General features: G+C 43.2%; 1 protein-coding gene and 1 long non-coding RNA gene across 3 annotated transcripts in view; both read left to right on the forward strand.

The window, feature by feature from the left end:
• Positions 1 to 24,390, forward strand: part of LOC118378311 (1-phosphatidylinositol 4,5-bisphosphate phosphodiesterase eta-2-like) — a 295,453-nt gene that overhangs the window by 176,902 nt on the left and 94,161 nt on the right. The gene's annotated exons all lie outside the window — the stretch shown is intronic.
• Positions 25 to 5,535, forward strand: LOC127913174 (uncharacterized). Of its 2 annotated transcripts, XR_008085022.1 has the most exons (5): positions 25 to 223; positions 407 to 499; positions 781 to 966; positions 1,060 to 1,245; positions 5,280 to 5,535. It is a non-coding gene; the product is annotated as an uncharacterized LOC127913174 (long non-coding RNA). The 2 variants fall into 2 exon arrangements; XR_008085023.1 differs by lacking the exons at positions 25 to 223; positions 407 to 499 and adding an exon at positions 506 to 687.

Below are 24,390 nucleotides of genomic sequence, written 5' to 3' on the forward strand. Positions count from 1 at the left end.
TGAGGGACAGATACAATTAAAACATTGACTCGTAGAATCATCAACAGGCAGCTGCATTGCAGCATTATTCTTTAGTTTGGCTAGAGTATAGAGAGATGTATAGAGAGAAGACAGAGACACAAAGAGAGGTAAAGAGAGAGAGAGGAAGAGGTTGTAGCATTATTCTTTAGTTTGGCTAGAGTATAGAGAGATGTATAGAGAGAAGACAGAGACACAAAGAGAGGTAAAAGAGAGAGGAAGAGGTTGTAGCGTTATTCTTTAGTTTGGCTAGAGTATAGAGAGATGTATAGAGAGAAGACAGAGACACAAAGAGAGATAAAGAGAGAGAGGAAGAGGTTGTAGCATTATTCTTTAGTTTGGCTAGAGTATAGAGAGATGTAGAGAGAAGACAGAGACACAAAGAGAGGTAAAGAGAGAGAGGAAGAGGTTGTAGCATTATTCTTTAGTTTGGCTAGAGTATAGAGAGATGTATAGAGAGAAGACAGAGACACAAAGAGAGGTAAAGAGAGAGAGAGGAAGAGGTTGTAGCATTATTCTTTAGTTTGGCTAGAGTATAGAGAGATGTATAGAGAGAAGACAGAGACACAAAGAGAGGTAAAGAGAGAGAGGAAGAGGTTGTAGCATTATTCTTTAGTTTGGCTAGAGTATAGAGAGATGTATAGAGAGAAGACAGAGACACAAAGAGAGGTAAAGAGAGAGAGGAAGAAGTTGTAGCATTATTCTTTAGTTTGGCTAGAGTATAGAGAGATGTATAGAGAGAAGACAGAGACACAAAGAGAGGTAAAGAGAGAGAGGAAGAGGTTGTAGCATTATTCTTTAGTTTGGCTAGAGTATAGAGAGATGTATAGAGAGAAGACAGAGACACAAAGAGAGGTAAAGAGAGAGAGGAAGAGGTTGTAGCATTATTCTTTAGTTTGGCTAGAGTATAGAGAGATGTATAGAGAGAAGACAGAGACACAAAGAGAGGTAAAGAGAGAGAGGAAGAGGTTGTAGCATTATTCTTTAGTTTGGTTAGAGTATAGAGAGATGTATAGAGAGAAGACAGAGACACAAAGAGAGGTAAAGAGAGAGAGGAAGAGGTTGTAGCATTATTCTTTAGTTTGGCTAGAGTATAGAGAGATGTATAGAGAGAAGACAGAGACACAAAGAGAGGTAAAGAGAGAGAGGAAGAGGTTGTAGCATTATTCTTTAGTTTGGCTAGAGTATAGAGAGATGTATAGAGAGAAGACAGAGACACAAAGAGAGGTAAAGAGAGAGAGGAAGAGGTTGTAGCATTATTCTTTAGTTTGGCTACATTTACATTTACATTTAAGTCATTTAGCAGACGCTCTTATCCAGAGCGACTTACAAATTGGTGCATACACCTTATGACAACCAGTGGAACAGCCACTTGCATCTAAATCTTGTTGGGGGAGAAGGGGGGTGAGAAGGATTACTTACCCTTACTTACCCTATCCTAGGTATTCCTTGAAGAGGTGGGGTTTCAGGTGTCTCCGGAAGGTGGTGATTGACTCCGCTGTCCTGGCGTCGTGAGGAGTTTGTTCCACCATTGGGGGCCAGAGCAGCGAACAGTTTTGACTGGGCTGAGCGGGAACTGTACTTCCTCAGTGGTAGGGAGGCGAGCAGGCCAGAGGTGGATGAACGCAGTGCCCTTGTTTGGGTGTAGGGCCTGATCAGAGCCTGGAGGTACTGAGGTGCCGTTCCCCTCACAGCTCCGTAGGCGAGCACCATGGTCTTGTAGCGGATGCGAGCTTCAACTGGAAGCCAGTGGAGAGAGCGGAGGAGCGGGGTGACGTGAGAGAACTTGGGAAGGTTGAACACCAGACGGGCTGCGGCGTTCTGGATGAGTTGTAGGGGTTTAATGGCACAGGCAGGGAGCCCAGCCAACAGCGAGTTGCAGTAATCAAGACGGGAGATGACAAGTGCCTGGATTAGGACCTGCGCCGCTTCCTGTGTGAGGCAGGGTCGTACTCTGCGGATGTTGTAGAGCATGAACCTACAGGAACGGGACACCGCCTTGATGTTAGTTGAGAACGTCAGGGTGTTGTCCAGGATCACGCCAAGGTTCTTAGCGCTCTGGGAGGAGGACACAATGGAGTTGTCAACCGTGATGGCGAGATCATGGAACGGGCAGTCCTTCCCCGGGAGGAAGAGGAGCTCCGTCTTGCTGAGGTTCAGCTTGAGGTGGTGATCCGTCATCCACACTGATATGTCTGCCAGACATGCAGAGATGCGATTCGCCACCTGGTCATCAGAAGGGGGAAAGGAGAAGATTAATTGTGTGTCGTCTGCATAGCAATGATAGGAGAGACCATGTGAGGTTATGACAGAGCCAAGTGACTTGGTGTATAGCGAGAATAAGAGAGGGCCTAGAACAGAGCCCTGGGGGACACCAGTGGTGAGAGCGCGTGGTGAGGAGACAGATTCTCGCCACGCCACCTGGTAGGAGCGACCTGTCAGGTAGGACGCAATCAAGCGTGGGCCGCGCCGGAGATGCCCAACTCGGAGAGGGTGGAGAGGAGGATCTGATGGTTCACAGTATCGAAGGCAGCCGATAGGTCTAGAAGGATGAGAGCAGAGGAGAGAGAGTTAGCTTTAGCAGTGCGGAGCGCCTCCGTGATACAGAGAAGAGCAGTCTCAGTTGAATGACTAGTCTTGAAACCTGACTGATTTGGATCAAGAAGGTCATTCTGAGAGAGATAGCGGTAGAGCTGGCCAAGGACGGCACGCTCAAGAGTTTTGGAGAGAAAAGAGAGAAGGGATACTGGTCTGTAGTTGTTGACATCGGAGGGATCGAGTGTAGGTTTTTTCAGAAGGGGTGCAACTCTCGCTCTCTTGAAGACGGGAGGGACGTAGCCAGCGGTCAGGGATGAGTTGATGAGCGAGGTGAGGTAAGGGAGAAGGTCTCCGGAAATGGTCTGGAGAAGAGAGGAGGGGATAGGGTCAAGCGGGCAGGTTGTTGGGCGGCCGGCCGTCACAAGACGCGAGATTTCATCTGGAGAGAGAGGGAGAAAGAGGTCAGAGCATAGGGTAGGGCAGTGTGAGCAGAACCAGCGGTGTCGTTTGACTTAGCAAACGAGGATCGGATGTCGTCGACCTTCTTTTCAAAATGGTTGACGAAGTCATCTGCAGAGGGGGAGGAGGGGGGGGGGAGGATTCAGGAGGGAGGAGAAGGTGGCAAAGAGCTTCCTAGGGTTAGAGGCAGATGCTTGGAATTTAGAATGGTAGAAAGTGGCTTTAGCAGCAGAGACAGAGGAGGAAAATGTAGAGAGGAGGGAGTGAAAGGATGCCAGGTCCGCAGGGAGGCGAGTTTTCCTCCATTTCCGCTCGGCTGCCCGGAGCCCTGTTCTGTGAGCTCGCAATGAGTCGTCGAGCCACGGAGCGGGAGGGGAGGACCGAGCCGGCCTGGAGGATAGGGGACATAGGGAGTCAAAGGATGCAGTAAGGAGGAGAGGAGGGTTGAGGAGGCAGAATCAGGAGATAGGTTGGAGAAAGTTTGAGCAGAGGGAAGAGAAGATAGGATGGAAGAGGAGAGAGTAGCGGGGGAGAGAGAGCGAAGATTGGGACGGCGCGATACCATCCGAGTAGGGGCAGTGTGGGAAGTGTTGGATGAGAGCGAGAGGGAAAAGGATACAAGGTAGTGGTCGGAGACTTGGAGGGGAGTTGCAATGAGGTTAGTGGAAGAACAGCATCTAGTAAAGATGAGGTCAAGCGTATTGCCTGCCTTGTGAGTAGGGGGAGGGTGAGAGGGTGAGGTCAAAAGAGGAGAGGAGTGGAAAGAAGGAGGCAGAGAGGAATGAGTCAAAGGTAGACGTGGGGAGGTTAAAGTCGCCCAGAACTGTGAGAGGTGAGCCGTCCTCAGGAAAGGAGCTTATCAAGGCATCAAGCTCATTGATGAACTCTCCGAGGGAACCTGGAGGGCGATAAATGATAAGGATGTTAAGCTTGAAAGGGCTGGTAACTGTGACAGCATGGAATTCAAAGGAGGCAATAGACAGATGGGTAAGGGAGAGAAAGAGAGAAAGACCACTTGGGAGAGATGAGGATCCCGGTGCCACCACCCCGCTGACCAGAAGCTCTCGGGGTGTGCGAGAACACGTGGGCGGACGAGGAGAGAGCAGTAGGAGTAGCAGTGTTATCTGTGGTGATCCATGTTTCCGTCAGTGCCAAGAAGTCAAGGGACTGGAGGGAGGCATAGGCTGAGATGAACTCTGCCTTGTTGGCCGCAGATTGGCAGTTCCAGAGGCTACCAGAGACCTGGAACTCCACGTGGGTCGTACGCGCTGGGACCACCAGGTTAGGGTGGTCGCGGCCACGCGGTGTGGAGCGTTTGTATGGTCTGTGCAGAGAGGAGAGAACAGGGATAGACAGACACATAGTTGACAGGCTACAGAAAAGGCTACGCTAATGCAAGGAAATTGGAATGACAAGCGGACTACACGTCTCGAATGTTCAGAAAGTTAAGCTTACGTAGCAAGAATCTTATTGACTAAAATGATTAAAATGATACAGTACTGCTGAAGTAGGCTAGCTGGCAGTAGCTGTTGTTGACACTACACTAATCAAGTCGTTCCGTTGAGTGTAATAATTCTACAGTGCTGCTATTCGGGGGCTAGCTGGCTAGCTAGCAGTGTTGTTTACGTTACGTTGAGTTAAAAGAACGACAATAGCTGGCTAGCTAACCTAGGGAATCGGTCTAGACTACACAATTATCTTTGAAACAAAGACGGCTATGCAGCTAGCCACGATCAAACAAATCAAACCGCTGCACTGCAATGAAACGAAACGAAAATGTGAAACCACCTGACCGGGTTGTTGAATTCAAAACAGCAGACGTTGGCTAGCTGTTAGCAGTTAGCTGTTGGCTAGCTAGCAGAGTCTCCTACGTTAAGGACGACAAATAGCTGGCTAGCGAACCTCAGTGAATTAAGATAATCACTCCAAGGCTACACACACTAAACTACACAATTATCTTGGAAACAAAGACAGCTATGTAGCTAGCTAACACTGAACTAATCAAGTCGTACAGTTGAGTGAATAGCACTACAGTGATGCTAATCTGTGTGCGTTAGCTAGCTCCTGGGCGAATAGCAGTGAAGGCTACGTTAGGGCGACGAAATACGATAATTATGCAATTATCTCTGATACAAGGACGGCTATGTAGCTAGCTAAGAAGAATTGCTAAGATTAGACAAATCAACCGTTGTACTATAATGAAATGTAATGAAAAAGTATAGAGTATAGAGATGTATAGAGAGAAGACAGAGACACACAGAGAGGTAAAGAGAGAGAGGAAGAGGTTGTAGCATTATTCTTTAGTTTGGCTAGAGTATAGAGAGATGTATAGAGAGAAGACAGAGACACAAAGAGAGGTAAAGAGAGAGAGGAAGAGGTTGTACTGCAGTCTAATTACAGGAGGCATGGGTTCTCATGTCATTCCTGCTTAATAAGGTTGTACCTTTTTAATGAGGAACAAATCCATTCACAACTCAGCCTACAAATCTGGCTGCATAGTTTAGCACATTAGTTTTATCATGTCACAGTTTGAGTAAGAATTTGTTTTACAGAGTGTCGCCTATTCAGGTATGGTTAAATAAACCAAAGTTTTTGTTTTCAATGACATGTTGCATCGTAATATATAATAATAATAATATATATAATAATATAATAATAATATATAATAATATATATATGCATCGTAAGCTCGGTAGTATTCATTAAGCACCAAACGGAATAAAATGGACTGGAACAGGGACTGAAACATTGTCCAATAAGAAATGCAAATTCTCGTTTTCTGTTGCAACACATTGCTACGTGTTTTTCTACGGTGTGCAATAAATAAATCCAACCCAGTGGTCCTTTCCCATAAAATGGAAGAAATGGAAGAATGCAGAAGTCAAATCTTCATTTGACCCATTTTGTCGCAGGACAAAAATGTCCCTGCAGCAGTTCTTCAAATGATGTTGTGAAATACATTTTTATGGAAGTTATTGAAATTGTAAAAGTATTCTAATTTTATCAAGTACCATATACCTTTTTAGGAAATGTTACACATTGATAGATACTAAGTCAACATTGAATGACCCTAATTGAAACTGTACAGCCTAGAAACTTAGTGTGCTGTCAGTCTTCATCGGAGACTACCTGTGCTGGGGGACATCTGCAAGATGGTGCTGTCAGTCTTCATCGGAGACTACCTGTGCTGGGGGACATCTGCAAGATGGTGCTGTCAGTCTTCATCGGAGACTACCTGTGCTGGGGGACATCTGCAAGATGGTGCTGTCAGTCTTCATCGGAGACTACCTGTGCTGGGGGACATCTGCAAGATGGTGCTGTCAGTCTTCATCGGAGACTACCTGTGCTGGGGGACATCTGCAAGATGGTGCTGTCAGTCTTCATCGGAGACTACCTGTGCTGGGGGACATCTGCAAGATGGTGCTGTCAGTCTTCATCGGAGACTACCTGTGCTGGGGGACATCTGCAAGATGGTGCTGTCAGTCTTCATCGGAGACTACCTGTGCTGGGGGACATCTGCAAGATGGTGCTGTCAGTCTTCATCGGAGACTACCTGTGCTGGGGGACATCTGCAAGATGGTGCTGTCAGTCTTCATCGGAGACTACCTGTGCTGGGGGACATCTGCAAGATGGTGCTGTCAGTCTTCATCGGAGACTACCTGTGCTGGGGGACATCTGCAAGATGGTGCTGTCAGTCTTCATCGGAGACTACCTGTGCTGGGGGACATCTGCAAGATGGTGCTGTCAGTCTTCATCGGAGACTACCTGTGCTGGGGGACATCTGCAAGATGGTGCTGTCAATCTTCATCGGAGACTACCTGTGCTGGGGGACATCTGCAAAAAGGTGCTGGCAGGTTTAAATAATACACTGTGCTAAGTTGTTGTCCTTTTGGTTTGCTGTCACGTCACGCCCTGGCCATGGAGAGGTTTCTATTATCTATTTTGGTTAGGCCAGGGTGTGACTCGGGTGGGCATTCTATGTTCATTTTCTATGTTTTGTATTTCTGTGTTGTTTGGCCAGGGGTGATTCTCAATCAGAGGCAGCTGTCTGTCGTTGTCTCTGATTGAGAACCATACTTAGTCAGCCTGTTTTCCCACCTGTGTTTGTGGGTAGTTATTTTCTGTTTAGTGTGTTTTGCACCTGACAGAGCTGTTTCGGTTGTTCTTTTGTTTATTCAGTTTAATAAATAACATGAACACGCACTACGCCGAGCTATGGTCCTCACCTTCTTCCACAAACAGCCGTTGCATCACAGTTTACCATAAGGTGTAAATAATGACCAAACTCAATTTATACTTAAGTACTTTTCTGACTGGATACTTTTACATCTTACTTAAGTAGTTTCTCAAGAAGGCTAATTTGACTTTAGTAAATTACAATCTAACCCATTTTTACTTAAGTACAGTTTTTCAGTACTCGATCCACCTCTGCAAATTATACATAGTCTGACTATAAAACGTTGCATCCACACTGGAGAAAGGTTTATCGATCTACAGTAGGCCTACATCTGTCCATCAACTGATGGCCCAAAACAGCTCCTAAAGTTAGCCAGGGAAACACAAACAGTAGCTGATCTCAATGGCAACCATTATTGATCACCTCGACCGCTCCCTAAAAGATTATATCGGCGTTACCTTAGTCAGAGATCTGTATATAAAGACGAGATGCTCATGTCCATGTCTCCGCCCTAACAATGGGAGTCATCCCAAAGGCAGGAAGGCAGGAAGGCAGGCGACAAGCTTACGCCCCGATCATACCGACAGCGTTATTGTGTTTTGGTACACCAGAAGTACATTAAGTTCCAATGAAACACTGCGTTTACCTTGCAGCATTGCGTTACAGAGGCAGTCACTATGTTCTATGTGATGCGTACGTATGCATCAGAACTGTATCCGTAGAAGGCTTAACAGAAATGGTAGCAGAAGGTGAATATTGAACTTTGGTTGCACACAAATCCAGATGACAACGCTCACCGTTTTGTGCAATGACGCTGTAGGTGTGATCGAGGCGTTGGGTCTGCATATTAAGCCTGTAGAAACACGTTGGGCTTATTATGACGAGAGTGAGCCTTCTCCTCTTCCTCTCTGCCTTAGTCCTGCTTGCAACCAAAGTCTTTGAAGATACTGTATGTTTGCCCTCCGGTTGGTATTATCATCGGAACAACTTAGTCCTTTTTGAACAGACTAAAGGTGATTTATCTATTTGACAAGTTCAATAGAAATGAAGTATTTCCTCGTTTACCACGAAAAATCTACTGTGGCAATTTATCCGTCACTTTGTATAAATGGAAACCAAATGTCCGTGTACTGTTATTTTTTTTGTTTACTATTATTGTTATCCAAAAGTGTCTGGTATGGTCATCTCTTATCAAGGAAAATAAGAAAGGACCCTGTCCACATTTGAAATGTCTCTGACTACATCTGGAGATTGCATTATTTCTGCCAAAACGCTAAGCCTGAAGGCAGAATCGCTAGACCACCTCAAGACACGATTAAACAACATGTTGACAGTTCATTCATAACCTTAAGATACACGACACGCTTGTATGTCATAGCCTAGTAGACACCAGTATCTATATGGTGTTATTAAGCTGTATAAAACCACGGTTGTTGATGTGTATGGCTGCATTTCAGATAAATGTTTTAATTTCAACGATGCAGCACCCCGGTGTAAAATATAAACATTTCCTAAATCTTAATTCTATTGACAGGTGGATGATGGATTGCTTTTATTCTCCGGCTTGCTTGGTATGACTCAATATCTCCAGGTCACTCTTGGCGCCGCCTCAGGCTGGCCTGGTATGACTCAATATCTCCAGGTCACTCTCGGCGCCGCCTCAGGCTGGACTGGTATGACTCAATATCTCCAGGTCACTCTCGGCGCCGCCTCAGGCTGGCCTGGTATGACTCAATATCTCCCGGTCACTCTCGGCGCCGCCTCAGGCTGGCCTGGTATGACTCAATATCTCCCGGTCACTCTCGGCGCCGCCTCAGGCTGGCCTGGTATGACTCAATATCTCCCGGTCACTCTCGGCGCCGCCTCAGGCTGGCCTGGTATGACTCAATATCTCCAGGTCACTCTCGGCGCCGCCTCAGGCTGGCCTGGTATGACTCAATATCTCCCGGTCACTCTCGGCGCCGCCTCAGGCTGGCCTGGTATGACTCAATATCTCCAGGTCACTCTCGGCGCCGCCTCAGGCTGGACTGGTATGACCCAATATCTCCAGGTCACTCTCGGCGCCGCCTCAGGCTGGACTGGTATGACTCAATATCTCCAGGTCACTCTCGGCACCACCTCACTAAGTCCGACCTCCTCGATATACTTATACTGATACTTATGTTGTATTGAGGCAGTTCATTTTCCCCTTCTTTTTCTCTAGTCACCTTGTGCGCCTCTTGTTTGTTTTGGGTGGCACTCGTTACCTCGTGTAATCGGAAGATGCAACGGGGAGTGAATGCGTTGAAGTTACGAAAGAGTTTCTTTAGTCTTTAGTATGATCGTCTTCTGGAACGTCTGAGTGAGTGCTGATGTCAGGGCATCTCAATCCACTTCTCAGAGTAGCTCTCTTAGGAAAATGTGTCATAGCCCAGCACTAACACACCTCTTTCAATAAATCAGGGTGATTTAAAATGTTGATTACGATGTGGTAGTACTGGGCTAGAACCAAAATGGCGCCCTCAGGAATAGGATGTGGTAGTACTGGGTTAGAACCAAAATGGCGCCCTCGGGAATAGGATGTGGTAGTACTGGGTTAGAACCAAAATGGCGCCCTCAGGAATAGGATGTGGTAGTACTGGGCTAGAACCAAAATGGCGCCCTCAGGAAAGGACTGAGAAACACTGGCCTATGCTACAAGATCACAGAGGCAGTAGAAGTATAGTTGTACTGTAGCTTGCATGAAAGGAAGGCAGTGGATGAGTTATGGATTATTTTCCATCCGACAAGCAGTACGTGTCCAGATTCCCCCAGTGAGAGATGAATTGTTTTCCTCAATCTGCACACTGTGGACGGTCTGTGGCTGTCAAGACCCACCTAAGGGGTTGTATAAAACTGTTTGTTCCAGGGCTGGGATAACAACTTGACAGATATTGTATGATGTAGCAGAGAAACTGACATTATCTCTCTCTCTCTCTCTCTCTCTCTCTCTCTCTCTCTCTCTCTCTCTCTCTCTCTCTCTCTCTCTCTCTCTCTCTCTCTCTCTGTCCCCCTCTCTCTCTGCCCCCCCCCCCTCTCTCTCTCTCTCTCTCTCTCTCTCTCTCTCTCTCTCTCTCTCTCTCTCTCTCTCTCTCTCTCTCTCTCTCTCAATTAGGGTGTGCAGGGTGAATATGTGGTTTCTCTCTCTCTCCCATACACACACACCAGAGAGCGAGAGAGAGAGAAACCACATATTCACCCTGCACACCCTAATTGATGAACCAAAACAAAGGCAAAGCCATCTCATGCTTTGTTGATTATAAAAAAGTATTTGACTCAATATGGCATGAGGGTCTGCTATACAAATGAATCAAAAGTGGTTTTAGGGGAAAAACATATGACATTATAAAATCCATGTACACAAACAATAAGTCTGCGGTTAAAATTGGCAAAAAAACGTTTCTTTCCACAGGGCCGTGGGGTGAGACAGGGATGCAGCTTAAGCCCCACTCTCTTCAACATATATATCAACGAATTGGCAAGGGCACTAGACACCTGAAACCCCACCTCTTTAAGGAATACCTAGGATAGGATAAGTAATCCTTCTCACCCCCCTTTAAGATTTAGATGCACTATTGTAAAGTGACTATTCTACTGGATGTCATAAGGTGAATGCACCAATTTGTAAGTCGCTCTGGATAAGAGCGTCTGCTAAATGACTTAAATGTACTAGAACAATCTGCAGCACCCGGCCTCACCCTACTAGAATCTGAAGTCAAATGTCTACTGTTTGCTGATGATCTGGTGCTTCTGTACAGATTCTGCCAGACCTGGGCCCTGACAGTAAATCTCAGTAAGACCAAAATAATGGTGTTCCAAAAAAGGTCCAGTCGCCAGGACCACAAATACAAATTCCATCTAGACACCGTTGCCCTCGAGTACACAAAAACTATACATACTTTGGCCTAAACATCAGCGCCACAGGTAACTTTCACAGATCTGTGAGAGATCTGAGAGACAAGGCAAGAAGGGCCTTCTATGCCATCAAAAGGAACATAAAATATGACATTCCAATTAGGATCCAGCTAAAAATACTTGAATCAGTTATAGAACCCATTGCCCTTTATGGTTGTGAGGTCTGGGTTCCACTCTCCAACCAAGAATTCACAAAATGGGACACGAAATTGAGAATTCTGCAAAAATATCCCCCGTGTACAACGTAGAACACCAAATAATGCATGCAGAGCCGAATTAGGTCGATACCCGCTAATCATCAAAATCCAGAAAAGAGATGTTAAATTCTACAACGACCTAAAAGGAAGCAATTCCCAAACCTTCCATAACAAAGCCATCCCCTACAGAGAGATGAACCTGGAGAAGAGACCCCTAACTAAGCAACCTGGTCCCGGGGCTCTGTTCACAAACACAAACAGACCCCACAGAGACCCAGGACAGCAACACAATTAGACTCAACCAAATCATGAGAAAACAAAAAGATAATTACTTGACACATTGGAAAGAATTAACAAAAAAATGAGCAAACTAGACTGCTATTTGTCCCTAAACAGAGAGTACACAGTGGCAGAATACCTGACCACTGTGACTGACCCACACTTAAGGAAAGCTTTGACAATGTACAGACTCAGTGAGCATAGCCTTGCTATTCAGAAAGGCCGCCGTAGGCAGACCTGGCTCTCAAGAGAAGACAGGCTATGTGCTCACTGCCCACAAAATGAGGTGGAAACTGAGCTGCACTTCATAACCTCCTGCCAAATGTATGACCATATTAGAGAGACATTTTTCCCTCAGATGACACAGATTCACAAAGAATTTGAAAACAAACCCGATTTTGATAAACTCCCATATCTACTGGGTGAAATTCCACAGTGTGCAATCACAGCAGCAAGATGTGTGACCTGTTGCCACAAGAAAAGGGCAACCAGTGAAGAACAAACACCATTGTAAATACAACCCATATTTATGTTTATTTATTTTCCCTTTTGTACTTTAACCATTTGCACATTGTTACAACACTGCATATATTCATAATATGACATTTGTGATGTCTTTATTGTTTTGAAACTTCTGTATGTGTAATGTTTACTGTCCATTTTTATTCTTTATTTCTATTTTGTATATTATCTACCTCACTTGCTTTGGCAATGTTAACACATGTTTCCCATGCCAATAAAGCCCTTTGAATTGAATTGAATTGAGAGAGAGAGAGAGACTGTGTGAGTGAGTGAGTGAGTGAGTGAGTGAGTGAGTGAGTGAGTGAGTGAGTGAGTGAGTGAAGGCCTAGGACAGCCTTTGTGCTGAATTGTGCCAATAGTCATGTTTTCCTCACCAACATGTAGCTTAGCCTGTGATTCCAACAAATTGCCTTAACCCATCAAGTCATGTAAAGATCTGGTCACAGAAGACAGTCTTTGTGACCAACTATTTATTTAGTTTTGACTCTGTTTTTAGCAATCGAGGTTGCCCATCAAATTTAGGGACCATAGTAAACAGTTCAGGGCCAATTTCATCATAAAATGTTTCCTTGGTGTTAAATACAGTCTGTGAACAAACTTAAAATGAATAATTTGATGTTTCAGAATATGGTATGCCAAGGTCATATTTCTCCATATTCTGTTCTAATTAAAGGGTTGTTCAGATTAATATTTATCTCTGGACCATACGTTTTTAATAACGGTTAGCACAGAATGCGATTTCCAACGGTTTATTTATCAAAGAGATCAATCCACTCAGAAGGCCAGATCCTTCATTTATACATCGTATCATTGGCTGGTTTGGTAGTTGGGTTCCCCAGCATAGCTGACCTAGCTAAATTGTAAATATGAAAAAGAGGAGTTGCCTGGTGTGTATGTGTCTTTCAAATCTTGGGATGTTCTCAAACCATTACTGTTCATGATAATGGCAAGGGTCCACATGTGGACCAGTGGGGGGATTGGGGGTGCAAAAGGCCACGAGGGTTGATTTGGTTAGATGGCGATCTGTCTTTTGAAAAGGAAACAGGGGAAGGAAGCTGAATCTAGTACTGTGTGCACAAGCTGAATCTAGTACTGTGTGCACAAGCTTAAACTAGTACTGTGTGCACAAGCTGAAACTAGTACTGTGTGCACAAGCTGAAACTAGTACTGTGTGCACAAGCTGAAACTAGTACTGTGTGCACAAGCTGAAACTAGTACTGTGTGCACAAGCTGAAACTAGTACTGTGTGCACAAGCTGAAACTAGTACTGTGTGCACAAGCTGAAACTAGTACTGTGTGCACAAGCTGAAACTAGTACTGTGTGCACAAGCTGAAACTAGTACTGTGTGCACAAGCTGAAACTAGTACTGTGTGCACAAGCTGGATGTTGCTGTTGCGCTAGCCATGGTGCTGAAATGATTCCTACTACAGTGTGCCTATACAATACTAAGTACAGCCGTAATGTTCTCTCCACGGTTAGTGACCGTTAGTGGGTGAATGGGGTTTGACTATTTATCTTATAAGTGTGATGTAGCCTATGCGGCTAATCAATCATATTTTACACTTGACATTTTAGTCATTTTAGAAGACGGTTTTATCCAGAGCGATTTACAGGAGCAATTAGGGTTAAGTGCCTTGCTCATGGGCACATCAACAGATTTTTTCACCTCGTCGGCTCGGGGATTCGAACCACAGATTCGATCCAGCAACCTTCCGCTTATTATTAATTAGATGACACCGATAGGCATATCTGCCAATAGGTGGTTTGGAGACCATAGCTCATATACCTTACTATCATGCCCAAATGATGAAATTGTGTCAAAGCCCAGCGAGAGATTTCACTTTTAGAGGTGGTGTGTACTGTAAACTTGCTTCGGTGGGTCACTCCATTCCCCCAAGGGGCCTGCGGGGAGGCATCACGCCGTTTCAGCGGGAGGGTCACTGAAGCATCCACTCTGCCTCCCATCCTTCAGGATAAATTACAAGGAGCTCTGTTTTGTTTCGTTTACCACACACGTCTCCTATCTCCTGCGTGTGATTAACCTGCCTTTGGAGAGGGACAGTCTGTGAGTAGCTGCAAGCGATAGTTAAACACTATGAGCCATTTTCAGTTTGTGTTTTTATTTACTGTTTTAATAAATTCACAAAATATGCTATAACTCGCCTTTGAACACGTTTTTTGGGGTCAAGTGACAGTGTAGGAATATAACAATGTCAAATAAGTATTCGTAGTCAGGTGTTTCGAGCTTTACTTGATTGAAAACGGCGCGATTTTCACAAGTTGTGTCGCATTGTTTGTCACTATTTACATTTTACAACGTTCGTATTGCCCCTTGTTACAGTTCTAGGCTGCAATTAGGAACGTTTTCCCCCTCTAGTTGACATTCTTTGTGTGGGATAGTGATTGCATTATCAATTTCCCAGTCACTTGACTTGAGACATAATTATGTCAAAGGGTTCAAGTTGCCAAGAACCCGACTCTCAGTGGTACTCCAATGATAAGCCATTGAAATGTCGTATTTGTGCGACTTGGTCCAAGGGGAAAAGACGCTACATTAAATTGGATGACCACCTATTTTCAGTCAATTGGATACAATGTCAAATCAAATCAAATCGAATCAAATCAAATGTTATTTGTCACATACACATGGTCAGCAGATGTTAATGCGAGTGTAGCGAAATGCTTGTGCTTCTAGTTCTGACAATGCAGTAATAAACAACAAGTAATCTAGCTAACAATTCCAAAACTACTGTCTTATACACAGTGTAAGGGGATAAAGAATATGTACATAAGGATATATGAATGAGTGATGGTACAGGGCAGCATACAGTAGATGGTATCGAGTACAGTATATACATATGAGATGAGTATGTAGACAAAGTAAACAAAGTGGCATAGTTAAAGTGGCTAGTGATACATGTATTACATAAGGATGCAGTCGATGATATAGAGTACAGTATATACGTATGCATATGAGATGAATAATGTAGGGTAAGTAACATTATATAAGGTAGCATTGTTTAAAGTGGCTAGTGATACATGTATTACATAAGGATGCAGTCGATGATATAGAGTACAGTATATACGTATGCATATGAGATGAATAATGTAGGGTAAGTAACATTATATAAGGTAGCATTGTTTAAAGTGGCTGGTGATTGGCTCAGCCGTGAAACCAACGTGTAGAAATCGACCAAAGGGCCAAGGTGAGTTCACGTTAATTCATGCCATTTATATATATCCCTTTTTTTCATGTTTGTTGTTGGTGTATCGTCCAAGTCAATTTTAAAACGTTTGTTTGGGAAACAGGAGAACCCTCAAAAAACATCAGAAGTTGACTATCGTAATATGTTGCTTTACTCCAAGTTGAGTCATACTGTATACTTCAAAATGCAGTTTACACTGCGCAACAGAGCAAAGCTGTGGGCTATTTGCAGATGTACATTATTAGTCTACTACACCACTCTCTAAAATACATTACAGGTAAAACACAATTCCCCTTAACATCTTGTTTTCAAGAGAAAGCCAATATGTTAATTCCAATTTGTCTTGTAAATACATAATGAGCTGCCCTTTTGTTTGTTGTGGTCAGTTGTAGCTGTCTGGATTACACTTCAAGTTGTAGCTGTCTGGATTACACTTCAAGTTGTAGGTGTAGCATACATTGTATTCATGTTATCATTGAACTACATACACTCTCTTTAATCACTCTTCTCTATGACATATGCCTTGTTATATTGTGTCACAGCAACTGGGAAATAATGGTCCTGGCTGCAGTCTTTAGTTTGGCAGGGAGCTGGCACCACATTGAATATGTCTATAGCTGGCATGATGCCCCCGGGCAGTTTACATGGGCTGCCCACCCCTGGCTGGCTATTAAGCTTTATTTCAATTGCCCCTTATAGTGAGTTGATGCAAGGGCTCCGTGGCTTCCTCTTACTGTAGACCTATCATTGATGAGGTTATCATACAGTCATTCTGAAGGCTCGTGACTGTGGCTCCACATTGAAGCCCCCCAGGTCTCCAAAGGATGCTCTGCCCAGAGTAAGAGGTACAAAAACGCACACATTTTGCTGAAATGCATTATGTACATATATGCATGAATTGAATGTGAGACTGTGTTGCTTATTCAGGAAGTGTACCGGTACATCAAGCTACCTCATGCTACAGAAACAGGAGATTAGCTCCTATGAGCCAATCCCACTCGCACAAACCAAGGCTTGTGCCAAGCTACTTTCTATAAATGCAAGTTAAAATACACTTTTTTATTAGTCAATCTATATTATGAAGGCAAACAGTTTGGTTTGTTATTTAATATTTGAGTATGTGTTGAGTATTCAATTTTATGACAGCTTTTGTGCTCTGAAAAAATTGCAAGAGATAACATTGTAATAGAAAAAGAGTATATTGCTGCTCTGTCTAGATGGAATGCATGGGAACATGTCCTCGATCACCCTGCTAGGAGGAGATTCGATCACCCTGATAGGACGAGATTCGATCACCCTGATAGGAGGAGATTCGATCACCCTGATAGGACGAGATGTTTGTTTGTTTGTTGTTTTGTTTTCTATACGGAAAACAAGGTGATTACACAGGTAGGCCCCTCCATTGAAGGTAACTGGAGATTTAGCTGTAATAATGGTCCTGTATACCACTGCCTCACTCTGAGAGAGACAGCGAGAGCGATAAAAGGACTGTTTCATGTCTCCCCTCGGCTGGGGGAAGTGTGTTAGTGTGCGAGTGGTGTCACTTTGATTTCCTCTGATAGCCCCACAGGAGACACTTTCAGGGATGAATAAGACATTTTAATTGGTGCAGAGGAAAAACAATACTTTTTACATGCTTTGTTCACTCTCTGCGTCTCTCTCGCTCCCCCATTTTCTCTCTTTCTCACCACACGTTAAATAAATCCCTCAGACCTGGATTAGAGAGATGTTGCACAGTTTGTAGTTGGCAATCTCTCTTTCTCACTACTGCTGCACCCTACTCCTTTCTCCCTCGTCTGAGAGGCAGCCTTTTAAACCCCAGCTGAAGAAACAAAAGAGATATAATGGCACAACCCCAGTCTCGCTGCTGAAAGATGCAGGTGCACCTTGTTGTCATCTGAGATGGAGGGATATTGAAGAGAAACTGAAAGGAGAATAAGCTTATTGAGCTGGATTATTGCCTGCCTGTTTATCATTTGGACAGTAGAAGAGCTGGCTACTAAAAAGGCCGTTAGCAGATATTGTGATTTACTAACTCTCTGCAGTCTACCAAGGAATCAGTAGCTTTCTACTAATGATCTCTACGAAGGAATCAGTGGCTGTATACTAATGATCTCTACCAAGGAATCAGTGGCTGTATACTAATGATCTCTACCAAGGAATCAGTGGCTGTATACTAATGATCTCTACCAAGGAATCAGTAGCTGTATACTAATGATCTCTACCAAGGAATCAGTGGCTGTATACTAATGATCTCTACCAAGGAATCAGTAGCTGTATACTAATGATCTCTACCAAGGAATCAGTGGCTGTATACTAGGAATCAGTAGCTGTATACTAGGAATCAGTGGCTGTATACTAATGATCTCTACCAAGGAATCAGTAGCTGTATACTAATGATCTCTACCAAGGAATCAGTGGCTGTATACTAATGATCTCTACCAAGGAATCAGTAGCTGTATACTAATGATCTCTATCAAGGACACAGTGGCTGTATACTAATGATCTCTACCAAGGAATCAGTAGCTGTATACTAATGATCTCTATGAAGGACACAGTGGCTGTATACTAATGATCTCTACCAAGGACACAGTGGCTGTATACTAATGATCTCTACCAAGGAAACAGTAGCTGTATACTAGGAAACAGTAGCTGTATGCTATGAACTCTACCAAGGAATCAGTGGCTGTATACTAATGATCTCTACCAAGGAATCAGTAGCTGTATACTAATGATCTCTACCAAGGAATCAGTAGCTGTATACTAATGATCTCTACCAAGGAATCAGTAGCTGTATACTAATGATCTCTACCAAGGAATCAGTAGCTGTATACTAGGAAACAGTAGCTGTATACTAATGATCTCTACCAAGGAATCAGTAGCTGTATACTAATGATCTCTACCAAGGAATCAGTAGCTGTATACTAATGATCTCTACCAAGGAATCAGTAGCTGTATACTAATGATCTCTACCAAGGAATCAGTAGCTGTATACTAATGATCTCTACCAAGGAATCAGTAGCAAGGAATCAGTAGCTGTATACTAATGATCTCTACCAAGGAATCAGTAGCTGTATACTAATGATCTCTACCAAGGAATCAGTAGCTGTATACTAATGATCTCTACCAAGGAATCAGTGGCTGTATACTAATGATCTCTACCAAGGAATCAGTAGCTGTATACTAATGATCTCTACCAAGGAATCAGTAGCTGTATACTAATGATCTCTACCAAGGAATCAGTAGCTGTATACTAATGATCTCTACCAAGGAATCAGTAGCTGTATACTAATGATCTCTACCAAGGAATCAGTAGCTGTATACTAATGATCTCTACCAAGGAAACAGTAGCTGTATACTAATGATCTCTACCAAGGAATCAGTAGCTGTATACTAATGATCTCTACCAAGGAATCAGTAGCTGTATACTAATGATCTCTACCAAGGAATCAGTAGCTGTATACTAATGATCTCTACCAAGTAATCAGTGGCTGTATACTAATGATCTCTACCAAGGAATCAGTAGCTGTATACTAATGAACTCTACCAAGGAATCAGTAGCTGTATACTAATGATCTCTACCAAGGAATCAGTAGCTGTATACTAATGATCTCTACCAAGGAATCAGTAGCTGTATACTAATGATCTCTACCAAGGAAACAGTAGCTGTATACTAATGATCTCTACCAAGGAATCAGTAGCTGTATACTAATGATCTCTACCAAGGAATCAGTGGCTGTATACTAATGAACTCTACCAAGGAATCAGTGGCTGTATACTAATGATCTCTACCAAGGAATCAGTAGCTGTATACTAATGATCTCTACCAAGGAATCAGTAGCTGTATACTAGGAATCAGTAGCTGTATACTAATGATCTCTATCAAGGACACAGTGGCTGTATACTAATGATCTCTACCAAGGAATCAGTAGCTGTATACTAATGATCTCTACCAAGGAAACAGTAGCTGTATACTAATGATCTCTACCAAGGAATCAGTAGCTGTATACTAATGATCTCTACCAAGGAATCAGTGGCTGTATACTAATGAACTCTACCAAGGAATCAGTGGCTGTATACTAATGATCTCTACCAAGGAATCAGTAGCTGTATACTAATGATCTCTACCAAGGAATCAGTGGCTGTATACTAATGATCTCTACCAAGGAATCAGTGGCTGTATACTAATGATCTCTACCAAGGAATCAGTAGCTGTATACTAATGATCTCTACCAAGGAATCAGTAGCTGTATACTAATGATCTCTACCAAGGAATCAGTAGCTGTATACTAATGATCTCTACCAAGGAATCAGTGGCTGTATACTAATGATCTCTACCAAGGAATCAGTAGCTGTATACTAATGATCTCTACCAAGGAATCAGTAGCTGTATACTAATGATCGCTACCAAGGAATCAGTAGCTGTATACTAATGATCTCTACCAAGGAATCAGTAGCTGTATACTAATGATCTCTACCAAGGAATCAGTAGCTGTATACTAATGATCTCTACCAAGGAAACAGTAGCTGTATACTAATGATCTCTACCAAGGAATCAGTAGCTGTATACTAATGATCTCTACCAAGGAATCAGTAGCTGTATACTAATGATCTCTACCAAGGAATCAGTAGCTGTATACTAATGATCTCTACCAAGTAATCAGTGGCTGTATACTAATGATCTCTACCAAGGAATCAGTAGCTGTATACTAATGAACTCTACCAAGGAATCAGTAGTTGTATACTAATGATCTCTACCAAGGAATCAGTAGCTGTATACTAATGATCTCTACCAAGGAATCAGTAGCTGTATACTAATGATCTCTACCAAGGAATCAGTAGCTGTATACTAATGATCTCTACCAAGGAATCAGTAGCTGTATACTAATGATCTCTACCAAGGAATCAGTGGCTGTATACTAATGAACTCTACCAAGGAATCAGTGGCTGTATACTAATGATCTCTACCAAGGAATCAGTAGCTGTATACTAATGATCTCTACCAAGGAATCAGTAGCTGTATACTAATGATCTCTACCAAGGAAACAGTAGCTGTATACTAATGATCTCTACCAAGGAATCAGTAGCTGTATACTAATGATCTCTACCAAGGAATCAGTAGCTGTATACTAATGATCTCTACCAAGGAAACAGTAGCTGTATACTAATGATCTCTACCAAGGAATCAGTAGCTGTATACTAATGATCTCTACCAAGGAATCAGTGGCTGTATACTAATGAACTCTACCAAGGAATCAGTGGCTGTATACTACCAAGGAATCAGTAATGATCTCTACCAAGGAATCAGTAGCTGTATACTAATGATCTCTACCAAGGAATCAGTGGCTGTATACTAATGAACTCTACCAAGGAATCAGTGGCTGTATACTAATGATCTCTACCAAGGAATCAGTAGCTGTATACTAATGATCTCTACCAAGGAATCAGTAGCTGTATACTAATGATCTCTACCAAGGAATCAGTAGCTGTATACTAATGATCTCTACCAAGGAATCAGTAGCTGTATACTAATGATCTCTACCAAGGAATCAGTAGCTGTATACTAATGATCTCTACCAAGGAATCAGTGGCTGTATACTAATGAACTCTACCAAGGAATCAGTGGCTGTATACTAATGATCTCTACCAAGGAATCAGTAGCTGTATACTAATGATCGCTACCAAGGAATCAGTGGCTGTATACTAATGATCGCTACCAAGGAATCAGTAGCTGTATACTAATGATCTCTACCAAGGAATCAGTAGCTGTATACTAATGATCTCTACCAAGGACAGAGTGGCTGTATACTAATGATCTCTACCAAGGAATCAGTAGCTGTATACTAGGAAACAGTAGCTGTATACTAATGAACTCTACCAAGGACACAGTGGCTGTATACTAATGATCTCTACCAAGGAAACAGTAGCTGTATACTAATGATCTCTACCAAGGAATCAGTAGCTGTATACTAATGATCTCTACCAAGGAATCAGTAGCTGTATACTAATGATCTCTACCAAGGAATCAGTGGCTGTATACTAATGATCTCTACCAAGGAAACAGTAGCTGTATACTAATGATCTCTACCAAGGAATCAGTAGCTGTATACTAATGATCTCTACCAAGGAATCAGTAGCTGTATACTAATGATCTCTACCAAGGAATCAGTAGCTGTATACTAATGATCTCTACCAAGGAATCAGTAGCTGTATACTAATGATCTCTACCAAGGAATCAGTAGCTGTATACTAATGATCTCTACCAAGGAATCAGTAGCTGTATACTAATGATCTCTACCAAGGAAACAGTAGCTGTATACTAATGATCTCTACCAAGGAATCAGTAGCTGTATACTAATGATCTCTACCAAGGAATCAGTAGCTGTATACTAATGATCTCTACCAAGGAATCAGTAGCTGTATACTAATGATCTCTACCAAGGAATCAGTGGCTGTATACTAATGATCTCTACCAAGGAATCAGTAGCTGTATACTAATGATCTCTACCAAGGAATCAGTAGCTGTATACTAATGATCTCTACCAAGGAATCAGTAGCTGTATACTAATGATCTCTACCAAGGAATCAGTAGCTGTATACTAATGATCTCTACCAAGGAATCAGTAGCTGTATACTAATGATCTCTACCAAGGAATCAGTAGCTGTATACTAATGATCTCTACCAAGGAATCAGTAGCTGTATACTAATGATCTCTACCAAGGAATCAGTAGCTGTATACTAGGAAACAGTAGCTGTATACTAATGATCTCTACCAAGGAATCAGTAGCTGTATACTAGGAAACAGTAGCTGTATACTAATGAACTCTACCAAGGAATCGGTGGCTGTATACTAATGATCTCTACCAAGGAATCAGTAGCTGTATACTAATGATCTCTACCAAGGAATCAGTAGCTGTATACTAATGATCTCTACCAAGGAAACAGTAGCTGTATACTAATGATCTCTACCAAGGAAACAGTAGCTGTATACTAATGATCTCTACCAAGGAATCAGTAGCTGTATACTAGGAAACAGCAGCTGTATACTAATGATCTCTACCAAGGAAACAGTAGCTGTATACTAATGATCTCTACCAAGGAATCAGTAGCTGTATACTAGGAAACAGCAGCTGTATACTAATGATCTCTACCAAGGAAACAGTAGCTGTGTACTAATGAACTCTAGAAGGACAATAGAAATCAAATCAAATCCAAATCAAATTTATGTATATAGCCCTTCGTACATCAGCTGATATCTCAAAGTGCTGTACAGAAACCCAGCCTAAAACCCCAAACAGCAAGCAATGCAGGTGTAGAAGCACGGTGGCTAGGAAAAACTCCCTAGAAAGGCCCAAACCTAGGAAGAAACCTAGAGGAACCAGGCTATGTGGGCTGGCCAGTCCTCTTCTGGCTGTGCCGGGTGGAGATTATAACAGAACATGGCCAAGATGTTCAAATGTTCATAAATGACCAGCATGGTCAAATAATAGTAAGGCAGAACAGTTGAAACTGGAGCAGCAGCATGGCCAGGCGGACTGGGGACAGCAAGGAGTCATCATGTCAGGTAGTCCTGGGGCATGGTCCTAGGGCTCAGATCCTCCGAGAGAGAGAAAGAAAGAAGGAGAGAATTAGAGAACGCACACTTAGATTCACACAGGACACCGAATAGGACAGGAGAAGTACTCCAGATATAACAAACTGACCCTAGCCCCCCAACACAAACTACTGCAGCATAAATACTGGAGGCTGAGACAGGAGGGGTCAGGAGACACTGTGGCCCCATCCGAGGACACCGCCGGACAGGGCCAAACAGGAAGGATATAACCCCACCCACTTTGCCAAAGCACAGCCCCCACACCACTAGAGGGATATCTTCAACCACCAACTTACGATCCTGAGACAAGGCTGAATATAGCCCACAAAGATCTCCGCCACGGCACAACCCAAGGGGGGCGCCAACCCAGACAGGATGACCACAACAGTGAATCAACCCACTCAGGTGACGCACCCCCTGCAGGGACGGCATGAGAGAGCCCCAGTAAGCCAGTGACTCAGCCCCTGTAATAGGGTTAGAGGCAGATAATCCCAGTGGAAAGAGGGGAACTGGCCAGGCAGAGACAGCAAGGGCGGTTCGTTGCTCCAGAGCCTTTCCGTTCACCTTCCCACTCCTGGGCCAGACTACACTCAATCATATGACCCACTGAAGAGATAACTCTTCAGTAAAGACTTAAAGGTTGAGACCGAGTTTGCGTCTCTGACATGGGTAGGCAGACCGTTCCATAAAAATGGAGCTCTATAGGAGAAAGCCCTGCCTCCAGCTGTTTGCTTAGAAATTCTAGGAACAATTAGGAGGCCTGCGTCTTGTGACCGTAGCGTACGTGTAGGTATGTACGGCAGGACCAAATCAGAGAGATAGGTAGGAGCAAGCCCATGTAATGCTTTGTAGGTTAGCAGTAAAACCTTGAAATCAGCCCTTGCTTTGACAGGAAGCCAGTGTAGAGAGGCTAGCACTGGAGTAATATGATCCAATTTTTTGGTTCTAGTCAGGATTCTAGCAGCCGTATTTAGCACTAACTGAGGTTTATTTAGTGCTTTATCCGGGTAGCCGGAAAGTAGAGCATTGCAGTAGTCTAACCTAGAAGTGACAAAAGCATGGATTAATTTTTCTGCATCATTTTTGGACAGAAAGTTTCTGATTTTTGCAATATTAAGTAGATGGCAAAAAAGCTGTCCTCGAAATGGTCTTGATATGTTCTTCAAAAGAGAGATCAGGGTCCAGAGTAACGCCGAGGTCCTTCACAGTTTTATTTGAGACGACTGTACAACCATTAAGATGAATTGTCAGATTCAACAGAAGATCTCTTTGTTTCTTGGGACCTAGAACAAGCATCTCTGTTTTGTCCGAGTTTAATAGTAGAAAGTTTGCAGCCATCCACTTCCTTATGTCTGAAACACATACTTCTAGCGAGCATCCTTTTTAATTTATTTTTATTTTACCTTTATTTAACTAGGCAAGTCAGTTAAGAAAAATTCTTATTTCCTATGAGAGCCTAGGAACG

The sequence above is a fragment of the Oncorhynchus keta genome, chromosome 28 (assembly GCF_023373465.1).
Source record: "Oncorhynchus keta strain PuntledgeMale-10-30-2019 chromosome 28, Oket_V2, whole genome shotgun sequence".
NCBI classification, from domain to species: Eukaryota; Metazoa; Chordata; class Actinopteri; order Salmoniformes; family Salmonidae; genus Oncorhynchus; species Oncorhynchus keta.